The following is a 16,633-nucleotide window of genomic DNA, read 5'->3' as shown; positions in this document are numbered from 1 at the left end:
ATGTTCTTTTTTTAAGTTGTTTAGGTAAGTTGCCTTTTATTCCCAGTTTGTGAAGGTTTTGTTTACCCCCCCACACACATATACATGTATGTGTGTATAGATATATATACACACACACACATATATGTAAAATAAATGAAGGAGAAATGTTTTCTCAAATTGTTTTGCTGAATCTATCAAGATGTTTGTAGAATTTTTTTCCATTTTTAATGATAATTCAATTGGGTTAATTTTTATTTTTATTATTTTTTAAATGATTTTTATTTTTTCTGTTATAGCTGGTTACAGTGTTCTGTCAATTTTCTACTGTACAGTGGGGTGACCTAGTCACACATACATCTATAAATTCTTTTTCTCACATTATCCTCCATCATGCTCCATCATAAGTGACTAGATATAGTTCCCAGTGCTACACAGCAGGGTCTCATTGGTTATCCATTCCAAAGGCAATAGTTTGCATCTATTGACTCCAAATTCCCAGTCCATCCCACTCCCTCCCCCTCCCCCTTGTAATCACAAGTCTATTCTCCAGGTCCATGAGTTTCTTTTCTGTGGAAAGGTTCATTTGTGCTCCATATTAGATTCCAAATGGAAGTGATATCATATGGTATTTGTCTTTCTCTTTCTGACTTACTTCACTTAGTATGAGTCTCTAGTTCCATCCATGTTGCTGCCAATAGCATTATTTTGTTCTTTTTATGCCGGAGTAGTATTCCATTTTGTGTATACACCACTTCTTCTTAATCCATTCATCTGCTGATGAATGTTTAGGTTGTTTCTGTGTCTTGGCTATTGTGAAATAGTGTTGCAGTGAACATGCGGCTGCATGTTTCTGTTTCAAGGAAAGTTTTGTCTGGATATATGCCCAAGAGTGGGATTGCTGGGTCATATGGTAGTTCTATATTTAGTTTTCTAAGATACCTCCATACTATTTTCCACAGTGGTTAGGTTAATTTTTAAATGTTAAGCCAATCCTGAATTCTTAGAATAAATTCAATTTATATATCATTAGATTCAATTATTTAATATTTTGTTAAAGACCTTTGCTCTGTGTTTATAAGAGATTGATCTGTTACTTCTCTTTCTTCTAATGTCCTTGTCAGATTTTGGGATTGCGGTTATACTGCCCTAATGAAAGTTGCATTAGAAAAGCAGTTTTCTCTTTATTTTTTGGAAGAATTTGTGCATTATTCGTGTTTTGGGATTTTTTTCCCCCCTTAAATGTATGTATGAATTTACCAGTGAAACGATGTGAGCCTGGAGTTTTCTTTAAGGAGATTTTTTTTTTTGAGATTTTTAAATAATAGGTTAAATATGTTTAATAGATACTGATGTATTCTGACAGTTTTAGTAAGTTTTTTTAAAGGAATTTATACATTTGGCTTAAAGTGTTAAATTAATTGGTGTTAAAGTACTTAATTACATTTATATTATATATTAGAAATTATATATTAGAAATTATATTTTTGTTATGATTTCATTTATATTATATATTAGAAATTATATATTAGAATTATATATTAGAAATTATATTTTTGTTATTGATTTCTATCTTGATTCTATTGTGAAAAGATAGCACACTGTGACTGACTTTAATTTTTTCAAATTTCTTGAGACCTTCTTCATGATTTAGGTAAAAGATCCATGTGCACTTGAAAAAAGGGTAAATTCTGTCATTGCTTGATGCAGTTGTTCTATATAAGCCAGTTAGATCAAGATAGTCAATTGTGTTATGTTTTTACAGGCTTTTTGTTAAGACTCTCTTATGAACTATTAGATGAATTATGCTGAAGTTTTTCATAAGAGTGTGGATTTGTCCATTGCTTCATTTAATTCTGTTCAATATTTAAAGCTCTGTTATGAGTACATACAAATTTAGGATTATAAATTTATTAGCTTCCTACTGAATTGGCCCTTTTACAATTATGAAATTTCATAATTATAATTATTTTTGCATTAAATCTACTTTGATTTTACTGTAGTTATACTACCTTTGTTTTATTTAGTGTCTGCATGACATTTTCTGTTGTTTTTTTCACTGTCAACACTCCTCTGTATCTCTATATTTAAAGTGCAACACTTTAAGCGAAATATTGTTGTTCAATCCATAAACCTTTACTTAGTGTATTTAGGTCATTTTTAGTTAAGGATCCAGTGTTGCCATGAACTGTGGTGTAGACGGGCAGCTGCAGCTCTGACTTGACCCCTAGCCTGGGAGCCTGGGAACTTCCATGTGCCACAGGTGTGGTCCTAAAAAGCAAAAAAAAAAAAAAAAATTCACTGAATATAATTGTGGGTTGAAAGTAATTTTATTTTAGCTCTCTGAAGATTTTGTAAGTTATCTTCTAACTTTCATTATGCAGGAGCTAGTGGGGTGTACTACCAAGACTCTTCTTTCAAATGGAGATAGTTTTCCTCTTGCCAACAGTATTGCATGCTAACAGAACATAGCTTAGTCCCTTCCCAAGAATCACCTTTGGATGAAGACAGTGCCTTTCTCAAGGTTACAGCAAGTATCTTTATGTAGAAACCATCCTGTTCTTGAGATAAGACCTCTCCCCTGGCTGATGTTTTTTCCTCAAATATATAAAACTGCAGGAGATTTCACTTTGGTTTTTAGAAGCCTAACTTCCCAATGCCCCACTTAGAGTTCACTCTGCTGTGGAGCTCCTCAAGTCTCCAATTTGTTACTCCAGCCCACATCATCACTAAAGGCTTACTGGTTTATCTTCTCCCTGAACAGAGGCTCTCCTTTTGGCCAAGCCAGACCATCATCCTGAATGCAGGATCAGCAAGTGCCTCCAAGTCAAGAACAGCTGGTGACTGACAGCTCATCTGAGAAAGTTCATCACTCTTGGTGAGTGCATCTTATTCATGTAGTCCTTGTTACTGAATCAATGTTTATATCCCCCACAAAATTCATGTTGACACCCTAAACCCCAGTGTGGTAGTATCTGGAGATGGGGCTTTGGGGAGGTGGTTAGGCTTGGATGATTTCATGACAAGATTAGTGTCCTTATAGGAAGAGACACCAGGGAGCTTGCTCTCTCTCTCTTCACAAATATACACAAGGAAAGGCCATGTGAGCACACAGCAAAAGGCTGGCTATCTGTAGACAGGAAGGAAAATCTCCAATAAACTGACCATGACCTGACCAGTAACACCCTCATCTTGTACTTTCAGCCTCCAAAACTGTGAGAAAATACTTTTGTTGTTTAAGCCATCCTTCTAAGGTATTTTGTTGTGGCAGCCTGGGCAGACTAGCATCGTCTTCATTGCTTTTGTAGTTCATGGAATTTTTAAAAATATAATTTTTTGAATTTATTTGGTCTTTTCTAGTTGTTGCTGTAGGAGCATTGTCCTGACAGGACTTCCTGTGTCTTATTGGGAAATGGAATTCTGATTTGTTGAAGTTTTTAAACCATATTTTTATATTCCTCTCATGAAGTAAATTACTTCATTGGTTTCACTGCACTCCTACTGTAGTCTCCCAATTTCCTTTCTCCCTTTCATCCATTGTAGAAGGACTCTCAACTATTACCTGGGTACATGGCTGCCTAGAATATAGTCTATATTCTCCAGCCTCCTTTGCAGCTGGATGTGGATATTTTTTTCCCTTGGAATATGGGCAGAAATCATGTGGACAACTTCTTGGTCATATCTTCAAAGGGGAGGTATCTGCTCTCTCCTTCCCTTTTCCAGAGGTTGGAACACACAAGTGGTGGTATGCCATCTTGTCCTACAGAGACAAAGCCAGCTTAGGAAAAAGAGAGTGAAAAAGGGGTCTTCCCTGCCCCCCGCCACATTTTCAGGGAGCAGAGCCACATTGACAGCTCAGCTTTTACTTAAGAGAGAAGTCTACTCTTTTTTTTTATGATTTGCATCGTTAATATTTTTTGTCTCTAACACATGCAGCTGAAGTTATATCCTAACTAATACACTCAGAATATGTCTCATTGTTTAGGGTTAGAATGTTGGTATTTGTGAATACAGTAATCCATTCAGCAAAATATTTACTGTATGTTGTGCCAGGCATTGGTTTTGCAAACTTACAAGATTGTGGCCCAGAGACTAAGTATGAACCCCAGATATTATTTATTTGCCCTTCCCCTTTTTTTTGTTTGCAATAACATGGCAGTAACTGCCAGGAGCTGAGTAGATGTTTCCCCCATGAGATGATGCTTTCATTTTTTCATCCATCTCACTTCACTCATCTAATTTACCTGCCTGGTCACTATTGGAATTAAATTTAGAGACTCTTCAGTTAGCGATTCTAAGATATAAGACATAATCCTTGCTTTCAATATGCTTATGTTCTAGAGGAGTAATAATCAGGGATGAGAATCTATTACATGGGTTGCCAATCTACAGCCTATCTTGCTATCTGTTTTGGTAAATAATTTTTTACTAGAACACAGTCATGCCCATTTGTGTCCATATTGTCTGTGATTGCGTTCACACCACTGTGCAGAGTTGGAGAATTGTGACTGAGAATGTATAGCTTGCAATATAAGCTCCTGTGGCAGCTGTGCTGAGCAGGGTGGCTAAGATGATAGAAACTGATTCTGTCACATTGTGGAGGTCAGAAGTCCAAAGTCAAGGTGTTGACAGGGCCACACTCCCCACAGGGGTTCCAGAGAACAACCCATTTTTTTGCCTTGTCCAGCTTTTGGTGGCTGTCAGCATTGCCTAATTCATGGCTGCGTCTCTCCAACCTCTGTCTCTGTAGTCACAGTGCTTCCTCCTCTTCTACCTGTTTCCTTCCATGTATTTCTTTTATAAGGACTCTGGTCATTAATTTAGACCCCCCTTGGATGGTTCAGAGTGGTTTCCCTATCTCAAGATCCATTACATCTCAAAGATCCTTTTTGCAAATAAGGTAACATTAACAGTTTTCTGGCTTTAAGCTGGATCTTTTTAGGGTCCACCATGCAGCTCACTGTATGCTAAAAACCTAAAGTATTTGTTATTTGCCCTTAATAGAAAACAGTTGCCAACCTTCACTGTAGTGTAGTACCAAGAAGGCCATTTAATTTGGACTGACAGAGGTGGGAGATCAAGAGCACATTCCTGGAGAAGGCAACATTTGAGCAGAGTCTTTAAGATTGAATACAATTTAGTGAGATTTGGGGAGTGTTGGAAAGATATGAGAGTAGAAAGAAGAGGGAAAATGCTTCAACAGAGGGAAATAGCAGCATGTGCAAAAGCCCAGAGGAATACAAGAGTGTGGTATGTAGGTAAATAGAGGTAGCTCAACATGGCTATTGTGTCAGGTATATAGGGGAGAGAGGCAAAGCTCAGATCATGAAGAACTTTTTTTTTTAACTTTTTATACCCATACCTGTGGCATATGGAAGTTCTCAGGCCAGGGATTGAATCTGAACTGCAGCTGTGGCAATGCTGGATCCTTTAACCCACTTTGCTGGGCCTGGGAACGAACCCATACCTCTGGAGCAATCCAGGCTGCTGCAGTCAGATTCTTAACCCACTGAACCACAGCGGGAACTCCTTGTGAAGAACTTTAGAGACTAAACTAAAAGTTCTGTGTTTAATCCAAAGTATCTTAGGGAACAATGTCAGATTTTAAACTGGGGAAAAATACAATGAGATTTGCATTTTATAAGGATCATTTGGAACCAATACATACCAAATAAATTGGAGAAGAACTAGGTTAAGTCAGGCGAAAATTAAAGAGGCTATCGCAGGAATCTGAAAGTTGTAATAAAGGCCTGAACCAAAGTGGTGGCAGGGGAGATGAAGATAAGGGATTTAAATATAATTTAGGAGGTAAATTTAATGGGACCAGGAGATACTTTTTTTAATGTACCTGGCAAAAGTTGGCAAGATAAGATGACTCCCAGATATCTGAATTAGGAAAGTGGGTAAATGTGCTGAATTTGAAGATAGAAAATGCTGGAGAATAGATTTAGCAGGAAAGATGGAGAGCTTCATGGTATACCTTCTGAGGTGGGGGTAAGATGATGACAAACATTTTGAACAAGTTTGAGTTGTGGTATCAAGATGAATCCATTGACTAAGCCCTTGTATATGTGGATCTGACAATCAGAAAAGATATTAAGAGTAGATGTATAGGTTTCACTATTATTTTTTTACCACTTTTGAAGACCGTATTTTAATTATCCTTATCTGTTTCAAATCTTTCCATATAGAGTGAGGTAAAGACTTATTTTGTTTAGATTGGCAAGATGAAAGGACAGTAGAATGTTATTCTTCACAGTAATACTGTGATATGTTTGTTACTATCAGGTAATAAAAATCAACCACCACTTCACTCCTGTTTTTCCTCCTACTTTACAAATACTAATTAGTATTCAGATCACTAAAGCATGGTGAGTAAGAGCTTCACAGAGATTATTCATGTACTTCCTGGTGGCTGGGGATCCAATTTATCCACATAGTAGACTAGACATACAGGAAGTGACTAACATATATGGTGTTGAGTTGCATGACGAAATAAGCAAAGCAAGTAGAATTCTCTCAGTTGAAAGCTTACAAGTCAGAAAAAAAAATTTCTCCTTTTGGAATAGTGTTTAGATAGTATCCAGGGCTTGATTACCTGGTTTGTATCTACATATAATATATTTCAATAACATATTTTAATAGCAAGATGTATTTGTTCTTTTATCTCTTGTTGCCACCCTGTGGCTATTTGCAAAGAAGGACAGATTCTGTGATTCAGAGTTCTATGATGATCCTTGTCTTCTTAGTCCTAGATATGTAAACTGAGTTTTTAAGAAATTCTCAGGCCAGGGATCAAAGCTGCACCACAGCAATGACATGGCCAGATCCTTAACCACTAGGCCAACAGAGAACTCTGGAAAATGAATTTTTTTGAACACACCATATTCTTTCTGACCAAGAATGTCCTAGAAATCTTCCCTTAGCCATGCCCAAAGGTCCTCAATCCAGGCTGAGTTCTCACCCTGAGATTAGGAAAACTTTTCCTGTACTATGCTATGTTTATTAGTTCACCTGAGTTATTTTTTTTCATCACAGAATTCTATGATTAGACTTGAGCAAAATCTGTATTATCTACTCTGTTTTTTCTTTTTTAAATGGAAATATAGTTGACCTACAGTATTATGTTAGTCTCAGTTATACCATATGATGTTTGACATTTGCATACATTATGAAACAATTGCCACAAGTCTAGTAACCATATGTCCTCATACAAAACTTTTAAAATATTTTGACCATATTCTTTCTGCTGTATATTACATCCCCATGAGTTATTTATTATATAATTAGAGGTTTGTACCTTTTAATTCCCTTCACCTCTTTCACTGACTTCGCAACTCTCCTCCTTCCTGGCAACCACCTGTTTGTTCTCTGTATCTATGAGTCTGTTTTCATTTTGTTTTGTTTGTTTATTTGTTGTTTTTTAGATTCTACATCTAAGATCATGTGGTATTTGTCTTTCTCTGTCTGACTTATTTCACTAGGCATACGATGTTCTCTATCCATCCATGTTGTTGCAAACAGCAAGATTTCATTTTTTTATGGCTGAGTAGTATGCCATTGTACATCTATACCACATCTCCTTTATCCATTCATCTATTGATGGACACTTAGGTTGCTTCCATATCTTGGCTATTGTAAATAATGCTGCAGTGAACATTGGAATATATGTATCTCTCAGATTAATATTTTTGTTTTCCTCAGGTAAATATCTAAAAGTGAAAGTACTGGATCATATTTTAGTTCTTTTTTTTTTTTAGTTTTTTGGTGAACCTCTGTACTGTTTTCCATAGTGGCTACACCAATTTACATTTCCATTAACCATGTACTAGGGTTCCCTTTTCTTCACATCCTAGCCAACACTTGTTATTTCTTGTCTTTTTGAAAGTAGCTATTCTGACAGGTGTGAGGTGGTATCTCCTTGTGGTCTTGAGAGTTCAAGGAGATTTCTCTGATGGTTAGTAATGTTGAGTCTTCTTTGGAAAAATATTCAGGTCCTTTGCCAATTTTTAAATCAGGTTGTTTGTGGGGGTTTTCTTTGAGGTATGGTTGTATGGTTTCTTTGTATGTTTTGGATATTAGCTACTTATCATTTATATCATTTGCAAATATCTTCTCCCATTCAGAAGGCTGCTTTTTCATTTTGTTGAAAGTTTCCTTCACTGTGCAAAAGCTTTTTAGTTTGATGTAGTCCCATTTGTTTATTTTTGCTTTTATTTCCTCGCCTGAAGAGATATATCCAAAAATATTGTAAGACCGGTGTCAGAGAACGTATTGCCCATGTTGTCGTCTAAAAGTTTTATGGTTTCATGTCTTGCATTTAAGTCTTTCATTCATTTTGAGGGTTTTTTTTTTTGTATATGGTGTGCAAAAGTGCTCCATTTTGATTATTTTGTATGTAACTGTCCCATTTTCCCAATTCTATTTATTGAAGAGGCTGTCCTTTCCCCATTGAATATTTTTGCCTCCTTTGTCATAGATTAATTGATTATGTAAGTGTGGACTTATTTTTAGGCTATTTTGTTCCATTGATCTATGTGTGTGTTTTTGTACCAGTATGATACTGTTTTGATCATTGTAGCTTTGTAGTATAGTTTGAAATCAAGGAGCATGATACTTCCAACTTTGCTTTTCTTTCTCAAGATTATTTTGGCTATTCAGGGTGTTTTTTGTTTCTACACAAATTTTTTCTAGTTCTGTGAAAAATGACATTGGTATTTTTATAGGAATTGCTTTGAACCCATAGATTTCCTTTAGTAGTATGGTCATTTTAACAATATTAATTCTTCCAGTCCATGAGCACAGTATATCTTTCTGTTTGTGTCATCTGTAATTTTTTTCATCAATGTCTTATGGTTTTCTGAGTATAAGTTTTTTACCTCCTTCATTAAATTATTTCCTAGGAGCGGCGGGGTAGGGGAGCGCGGGGAGGGGGGGAGGGCGGCGGGGCCTGCGCTCGTTCTCTGTCTAGCTGTGACCAGCTGAGGCGGCGCGGCGGCACAGGGACGGTAGTTTTGCCTAGCTACTGCAGCACCATAGTGTCAGTTGGTCCCGCCCAGAACACTTCAGTTCTGCTCTGCAAGGATATATAACTGATTGGTGTGTCCATTTAATACAAGAAAATGGAAACGGAACAACCAGAGGAAACCTTTCCCAACACTGAAACCAATGGCGAATTTGGTAAACGCCCTGCTGAAGATATGGAAGAAGAACAAGCTTTTAAAAGATCTAGAAACACTGATGAGATGGTTGAACTGCGCATCCTGCTTCAGAGCAAGAATGCTGGGCAGTGATTGGGAAAGGAGGCAAGAATATTAAGGCTCTCCGTACAGACTACAATGCCAGTGTTTCAGTCCCAGACAGCAGTGGCCCCAAGCGCATATTGAGTATCAGTGCCGATATTGAAACAATTGGAGAAATTCTGAAGAAAATCATCCCTACCTTAGAAGAGGGCCTGCAGTTGCCATCACCCACTGCAACCAGCCAGCTCCCGCTCGAATCTGATGCTGTGGAATGCTTAAATTACCAGCACTATAAAGGAAGCGACTTTGACTGCGAGTTGAGATTGTTGATTCATCAGAGTCTGGCAGGAGGAATTATTGGGGTCAAAGGTGCTAAAATCAAAGAACCTCGGGAGAACACTCAGACAACAATCAAGCTTTTCCAGGAATGTTGTCCTCAGTCCACTGACAGAGTCGTTCTCATTGGAGGAAAACCTGATAGGGATGTAGAGTGTATAAAGATCATCCTTGATCTCATATCAGAGTTGCCCATTAAAGGACGTGCTCAGCCTTATGATCCCAATTTTTACGATGAAACGTATGATTATGGTGGCTTTACAATGATGTTTGATGATCGCCGTGGACGTCCTGTGGGATTTCCTATGCGGGGAAGAGGTGGTTTTGACAGAATGCCTCCTGGTCGAGGAGGGCGTCCCATGCCTCCATCTAGAAGAGATTATGACGATATGAGCCCTCGTCGAGGACCTCCTCCCCTCCTCCTGGACGAGGTGGCCGGGGTGGTAGCAGAGCTAGGAATCTTCCTCTTCCACCACCACCACCACCTAGAGGAGGAGATCTAATGGCTTATGACAGAAGAGGAAGACCTGGAGACCGCTATGATGGCATGGTTGGTTTCAGTGCTGATGAAACCTGGGACTCTGCAATCGATACATGGAGCCCATCAGAGTGGCAGATGGCTTATGAACCACAGGGTGGATCTGGATATGATTATTCCTATGCAGGGGGTCGTGGCTCATACGGTGATCTTGGTGGACCTATTATTACTACACAAGTAACTATTCCCAAAGATTTGGCTGGATCTGTTATTGGCAAAGGTGGTCAGCGGATTAAACAAATCCGTCATGAATCAGGAGCTTCGATCAAAATTGATGAGCCTTTAGAAGGGTCCGAAGATCGGATCATTACCATTACAGGAACACAGGACCAGATACAGAATGCACAGTGTTTGCTGCAGAACAGTGTGAAGCAGTATTCTGGAAAGTTTTTCTAAGACTAGTGAAGAACTGAAGGAGTCCTGCATCTTTTTTTTTTTTATCTGCTTCTGTTTAAAAAGCCAACATTCCTCTGCTTCATAGGTGTTCTGCATTTGAGGTGTAGTGAAATCTTTGCTGTTCACCAGATGTAATGTTTTAGTTCTTACAAACAGGGTTGGGGGGTGGGGGAGGGTGTGCAAAAACTAACATTGAAATTTTGAAACAGCAGCAGAGTGAGTGAATTTTAATTTTTGTTCATTGTTGGTGGTTTAAAAAAAAATTCCCCCATGTAATTATTGTGAACACTTTGCTTTGTGGTCACTAAAACATTTGGGGGATGGGGGGACAGGGAAAAAAAGTAACAATAGTCCATATGTCCCTGGCATCTATTCAGAGCAGTGTGCAGAATGTAATGCTCTTTTGTAAGAAACGTTTTATGATTTTTAAAATAAATTTAGTGAACCTATTTTTGGTGGTCATTTTTTAATGGTCATTTTTCAGATGGCTGAATTCCCCCCAATTTGCCCCCAAACTAAACACTAAGTTTAATTTTCAGTCCTCTGTTGGATATAAATAAATACATCTCCTCTTGGACATATGCAAAATATCTTGACACATTTAGTTCTGGTGATCTCTTAATGGTTTGAAAGTCCATTGCTTGGGAGAAAATTCCACCATACATTCATGCTTATAGTAAGCGGGGGATTTTTGTTTGTTTTTGCAAATGCTTGCCCCTACTTTGCAACAATTTTGTTAGTGATTATGAAGAAGAACCAAAGTGGGGAGCAATACAGCAGATGGAGTAGTGGTATAAGTATATATACCAGAAGCCTAATGGCAGCAAGTTTTATTAGTCAGAATATTTGGTTATGGAAGTGACTGATGCTAAATAAATTCTGATTATTTTTTATTAGATAATTTCTCACCTATAGACTTAAACTGCCAGCTTGGTAGTGTCTATTAGTTAAACTTTGTAAAATATATATATATTCTTGTTTTTCCATTGTATGCAAATTGAAAGAAAAAGATGTACCATTTCTCTGTTGTATGTTGGATTATGTAGGAAATGTTTGTGAACAATTCAAAAAACATGAAAAAAGTTCATGTGGATGTTTTGTGTAGTTATCTTGGCATTTGTACTGATAGTTAAAAGTTCACTTCCAAATAAGTAAAACTCCCATAATGTTAGATTTGATGTGTGACCGATTTGAACAAGGGTTGATTGACACCTGTAAAATTTGTTAAAACGTTCCTCTTGTAAGGAAATACAGTGATCTTAAATTAAAAAAAAAAATTATTTCCTAGGCATTTTATTCTTTTTTGATGCAGTTATAAGTGGGATTATTATCTTCTCTTTCTGATAATTTGTTATTAATGTGTAGAAACACACCAGATTTCTGTATATTAATTTTGTATCCTGCAACTTTATTGATTTATTAGTTATAGTGGTTTTTCAGTGGCATTTTTAGGATTTTCTGTATATAGTATCATGTCATCTGCAAACTGTGACAGTTTTATTTCTTCTTTTCCAGTTTGGAAACCTTTTATGTCTTTTTCTTGTCTGATTGTGGTTGTTAGGACTTCTGATACCATGTAGAATAAAAGTGGCAAGAGTGGGCAATCTTGTAGTTTTTTTTGGTCTTTGAGGAAATGCTGTTAGTTTTTCATCATTGAGTGTGATCTTGGCTGTGGGTTCGTCAAATATGACCTTTATTATGTTGAAGTATTTCCTTTTATACACACTTTATGGAGAGTTTTTTTTTTTATCATAAATGGGTGTTAAATTTTGTCAAAAGCTTTTTCAGCATCTATTGAGATGATCATTCTTTAATATTTTAATGCAATGTATCACATTCATCTGTACTTGATCATGGTACATTATCCTTTTAATATATTGTTGAATTCAGTTTCCTAATATTTTGTTGATGAGTTTTGCTTTTATGTTCATCAGTGATATTGGCCTATCACTTTCTCTTTTTTTGTGGTGGTGTCTTTGTCTGGTTTGGTATGAGGGTGATACTGACCTCATAGAATGAGTTCAGAAGCATTTCTTCCTGTTCAATTTTTTGGAACAGTTTGAGAAGCATAGGTGTTAACTCTTCTTTAAATATTTGATAGAGTTCACCTGTGAAGCTATCTGATCTTGGACTTTCTTTGTTTTTTTTTTCTACTTTTTAGGGCCGCAGTCGCGGCATATGGAAGTTTCCAGGCTAGGGGTCGAATCGGAGCTTCAGCTGCCAGCCTACATCACAACCACAGCAACATGGGATCCGAGCCACATCTGCAACCTACACCATAGCTCACGGCAGTACCAGATCCTCAACCCACTGAGTGAGGCCAGGGATAGACCCTGCATCCTCACGGATCCTAGTTGGGTTCATTAACCTCTGAGCCATGAAGGGAACTTCCTCATCTTGGACTTTGATTTATTGGGAGTATTTAAATTACCAATTCAGTTCATTCCTGGTAACCATTCTGTTCATATTTTCTATTTCTTCCCCATTCAGTCCTGGAAGATAGTATTTTTCTAGGATTTATCTCTTTCTTCTAGGTTGTATGTTTGTATTTCTATAGTGTCAGTTGTAACTTCTCCTTTTTCATTTTTGATTTTATTTATTTGGACCCTCTCTATTTTTTTCTTGATGAGCCTAACAAAAGATTTATCAATTTTATTTATTTAATTTATTTATTTATTTTAGGGCCACGCCTGTGGCATACAGAAGTTCCTGGGCTAAGGGTCACATCAGAGCTGCAGCTGCTGGCCTGTACCACAGCCACAGAAACACAGGATCTGAGCTACATCTGTAACCTACACCACAGCTTGCAGCAGCACCAAATCTTTAACCACTGAGTGAGGGCAGGGATCAAACCTGTATCCTCATGGATGACAGTCAGGTTCTTAATCCACTGAGCCGCAATAGGAGCTCCTTGTTTATATTATTAAAGAACAAGCTCTTAGTTTCATTGACCTTTCCCGTTGTTTATTTAGTCTGTTTTATTTATATCTGCTCTGATTTTTATTATATCCTTTCATCTACTAACTTTGAGTTTTGTTTGTTCTTCTTTTTTCTAGTTCCTATAAGTTTAGATTGCTTATTTGAGATTTTTCTTGTTTCCTAAAGTAGGTTTGTATTGCTATAAACATCCCCTTATAACTGCTTTTTCTGCATTCCATAGATTTTGTACTGTTGTATTTTAATTTTCATTTGCCTCCAGATATTTTTTATTTCCTCTTTGATTTCTTCAGTAACTATTAGCTGTTTAATAGAACATTGTTTAGCTTCCACATGTTTGTAGTTTTCTTAGCTTATTTCTATTCTAACAGCCTTGAGGTAGGAAAAGATGCTTGATATGATTTCAGTCTTCTTAAATTTATTTAAAATTGTTTTGTGGCCTGACATATAATTATCCTAGAGAATGTTTCATGTACTTTTAAAAAGAATGCTTATTCTGCTGCTTTTAGATGGAATACCGTGTGTGTGTGTGTGTGTGTGTGTGCGTGCGTGTGCATGTGTGTGTGTGTGTAATCTATCTGGTCTAATGTGTCACATAAGGCCAGTGTTTCCTTCTTGATTTTCTGTCTGGATGATCTTCCCATTGATTTAGGATGTTAAATTCTCCTACTATGATTGCATTGTTGTCAATTTCTCCCTTTATATTTATTTGCTTTATGTATTTTGGTGTTCCCATGTTGGGCTCATACGTATTTATAATTATATCTTTTTGCTGGATTAATCCCTTTATCATTATGTAATGCCCTTTTTTGTCTCTTGTTACAGTCATTGTTTTAAAGTGTTTGATCTAAGAATTGCTATATCAGCTTTCTTTTTGTTTCTGTTCACATGGAATATCTTTTCTGTCCCTTAATTTTAAGTTTTGTATGTCTTTACCACTGAAGTGAATTTCTGGTAGGTGGCTCTTTGAAAAAAATCTGTTCAACCACCCTGTATCCTTTCATTAGAGCATTTAGTCCATTTACATTTAAAGTAATTATCGATAGGTATGTGCTTATTGCTATTTTGTAATTGGTTTCCAGTTGTTTTTGTGGTTCCTTCTTATTCCTTTCTTTTGCACTCTTCCTTTGTGATTTGATGATGATCTTTAGTATTGTTTAGATTTTTTTCTTTTTGTGTATGTATCTATTATAGATTTTTGATTTGTCTTTATCATTATACAAATTATACATGATTATTTTAAGCTGAGGATCTCTTAGGTTCAAATGCATTCTAACAACCCTGAATTTTGACTTCCCTCTCAAACATTTACTGTTTTTGATGTAATTATTTACGTATTTTTGTTTTGTTTATCCTGTAACAATCTATTCTGAATATAGATGGTTTTAGTACTTCTGTCTTTCAATTTTCTCACTAGTTTTATAAGTGGTTGGCCTCCTACCTTTACTGTATATTTACCTTTACCAATAAGATTTTTTCTTTTTGTAGTTTTCATATTTCTAGTTGTAATCGTCCCTTTTCCACTTAGGGAGGTCCTTTTAACATTACTTGTAAAACTGGTTTAGTGGTGCTGAACTCTTTTAGCTTTTAATTGTCTGTAAAATTAATCTTTATTTCTCCTTCAAATCTGAATGTTAGCTTTGTCAGAGAGTATTCTTTCAGCACTTTGACTATATCTTGCCACTCCCCCTCTGGCTTGCAGGATTTCTGCTGAAAAGTTATTTGATAATCTTAGGGGAGTTTCCTTCTACATACTAGTTGCTTTTCTCATGCTACTTTCAAGATTTTTCTCTTTATCTTTAATATTTGCCATTTAATTTTGATGCGTGGCCCTTTTGAGGTTCGTCTTGTTTGAGAATATGCTCTTCCTGGACCTAGGTGCTCATTCCCTATTCCAGGTTAGGGAAGTTTTCAGCTATTATTTCTTCCAGTAAGTTCTCTGCCCCTTTCTCTCTCTATTCTCTTTCTGGGACCTCTATAGTGTGAATGTTATTATGCTTTATGTTGTCCCAGAGCTCTCTTAAACTACTCATTTAAATTTTTTTTCTTTTTTTTTTTTTGTTTAGTTTGAGTAATTTCCACTCTGTCTTCAAGTTTGCTGCTCTGTTCCTCTAATCTACCCTTGAATCCTTCTAGTCCTTTTTTTTTTTTTTTTTAATTTCAGTTACTGTATTCTTCAGCTCCATCTGGCTCTTTTTTATATTTTCCGACTCTTTGTTAAAACTTTCACTCTGTTCATCCATTCTTCTGCGTTTGTTGAGCATCTTTATAATCATTACCTTAAACTGTTTATCAGGTAAATTGCTTATTTCCACTTTGTTTAGTTCTGTTTCTGAGGTTTCATCTTGTCCCTTCATTTAGAACATATTTCTCTGTCTCCTCATTTTCTCTATTTTCTGTGTTTATTTCTGTGTATTAAGTTGGTTATGTTTCCTGATTTTGGCAAAGTGGCTTTATGTGTGAGTCTTCCTTAGAAGCTTAGCAGCACACTCCTCTCTAGTAACCAGAGTTATATGCCCTAGGGGTGCCCCCTATGTGGGCTGCATGGGCCCTTCTATTGTGGTGGGACAAGCTCCCGACACACTAGTAGACAGGGTTGGATCCTGGCACAGTTTGCTGCATAGCCTGGGGCATCCTAGGTTCCCGTCCACTGGTGGGCAGGTCCAGTTCTTGGTGTGGCTGGCTTTGCAACCCAGAAGAACCCAGGGCTGGTTCTCCCCACTGGTGGGAGGAACCAGGTCTCAGAGTGACTAGGGGAAGGGGAAGTGGTTTTGGGGACCACTCTATATCTTCCTTCCTTCCTTTTTTGCCACACCCACAGCATGTGGCAATTCCTGGACCAGAGATCAAATCCAGGCTACATCTGTGACTGACACCACAGCTGCAGCAACACCAGATCCTTAACCTGCTGTGCTACCATAGGAACGCCTACTGTATTTTTTCTTAAATCAGACTCAAGAAGAGTTTATTTGTTGATCCTTTCTATTTTGAAAGCATTATCTTTTGATTTTCTTTTGCTTTACATGTATTAACTTCCTGTTTCCTATCTTTAAATTCCATCTTTCTAGTTCTTTTCGTATATTTTCTTAATCTGTATACTAAGACTCCACTCTTATTTTGTTATTTCTTCTTTAATGATAAAAGCATTTAAGTTTAATGCTTTTAGTCTTTAGCTTTTACAGTAGTGTCTCATAGATTTTGATGT

At 36.9% G+C, this 16,633-nt stretch overlaps 1 protein-coding gene and 1 pseudogene across 2 annotated transcripts in view; both read left to right on the top strand.

Moving 5' to 3' along the window:
• The window catches only part of RTKN2 (rhotekin 2), a 174,668-nt gene that overhangs the window by 6,612 nt on the left and 151,423 nt on the right, over nt 1-16,633 (top strand). The window contains exon 2 of the mRNA XM_021073059.1: nt 2,744-2,857. The gene's annotated coding sequence lies outside the window, so the exon portion shown is untranslated. The remainder of the gene's footprint in view (nt 1-2,743; nt 2,858-16,633) is intronic.
• LOC102161120 lies at nt 8,917-11,758 on the top strand (annotated as a pseudogene). Its single transcript, XR_307572.3, has one exon. The product of XR_307572.3 is annotated as a heterogeneous nuclear ribonucleoprotein K pseudogene (transcript).

Source organism: Sus scrofa, chromosome 14 (genome assembly GCF_000003025.6).
Source record: "Sus scrofa isolate TJ Tabasco breed Duroc chromosome 14, Sscrofa11.1, whole genome shotgun sequence".
Lineage (NCBI taxonomy): Eukaryota > Metazoa > Chordata > Mammalia > Artiodactyla > Suidae > Sus > Sus scrofa.
Note: the sequence above shows the minus strand (reverse complement) of the source record. Positions and strands in the feature narration are given on the sequence as shown.